Raw genomic sequence first — 1,544 nt, 5'->3', positions numbered from 1 at the left:
GTTCTGTTCTGTTCTAGTTCTGTTCTAGTTCTGTTCTAGTTCTGTTCTGTTCTAGTTCTGTTCTAGTTCTGTTCTAGTTCTGTTCTAGTTCTGTTCTAGTTCTGTTTTGTTCTAGTAATAGTTCAGCTCCAAATCTGTTATTGGTTATTTGCTTCCTTTTTCTAGGCTTTGTGTGCATTCTTGGCTTATAAACGTTTCTTAATTGGTGCCGGCGATGAATTTACCTCAGCCTTCGAAAATGATCCTGCCAATGTTGTGCATCAACAGGCCTACAATAGCTATTCCGTGGACAATGATAATGATCAATATAGTGCTTCACCCTTTACAGCTCAGCAAACAGGTGAGCAGACTTCACTTTTAACATATTAGAGATTTTAATCTAAAATTTTTTATTTTTTTTTTTACAGGCATGGAGCAACAACCTAATATGGATTATCAACAGCCCACCTATTAGATATCATTTCAAAACTCCTTAAAAATATAGAAAATACTCTTTAGATTTTTGTAGTTCACTTGACATACTATACTACTCACTGTTGATATTTCCCCAAAAAAATATACATAAAATATTTTTGCAAATTTTGAACTAAATCTGTCGCTCAAGGTAAAGAACAACAAATAAAAAAAAAAACATTGTAAACTTGAACAATACAAAACATACACCGAAATGATACATATTTAAAACAAAAACAAAGAACATTAAAACATTAAAAAACTCACACAATAAAACTGTAATAAAACATACATATTATTAAACAAACATTAAGAAAAACAAAGATAAATTTACTATTATATATACAACAACAACAAAAACAAAAAACACACACCTAAAATTATAAGTTTAACTAAAAATAAAAACCACAACAAGCAAAACAAAAAAGGAAAATTTAAAATAAAAGCTTTGTTTGGATATAAAATTATACACTGAAAACAAAAACTTGCTTCAGCTTTAGATGAGAATTTAAACAAAAAAAAAAAACCAAGAGAAAATTTTTGTATTTTAATAAGTATTAAAAAAACCAAATATATTTAAAAAAAGAATTGAAACAATAAAAATTGAAAATTTGTTAAAATATACATACATACTATACAATACTTATTTATACATAAATAAATAAAAATACTTATAACTAACAAGGTTTTTATAAAACTTTGTTAATTATTGCAAAAAAAAATAATATAAATTTAATAACAAATATAGAAAAATTGGTATTTACAAAACTGTCAGAATAATAATTGTATTATAATGTCATAAATAATAATAAATGTTGCAAAAAGCTAAAGCATTATTAAAATTTATAAATGTATTGATAACTCAGGTTATAATTCAAACAAAAAACTATTTAAACATTCTTTAATATTAATTTAGTTTACTCATTAAGTATAATTTGTATTATTAACATATGTAATTACTTAATCATTGAAATATTAAAAAAAGTTCAGTTCTAGTTCTGTTCAAGTTCAGTTCTAGTTCAGTTCTAGTTCAGTTCTAGTTCAGTTCTAGTTCAGTTCTAGTTCAGTTCTAGTTCAGTTCTAGTTCAGTT

The sequence above is a fragment of the Lucilia cuprina genome, chromosome 6, assembly GCF_022045245.1.
Source record: "Lucilia cuprina isolate Lc7/37 chromosome 6, ASM2204524v1, whole genome shotgun sequence".
Classification (NCBI taxonomy): domain Eukaryota; kingdom Metazoa; phylum Arthropoda; class Insecta; order Diptera; family Calliphoridae; genus Lucilia; species Lucilia cuprina.
This window is presented reverse-complemented; position numbering follows the sequence as displayed.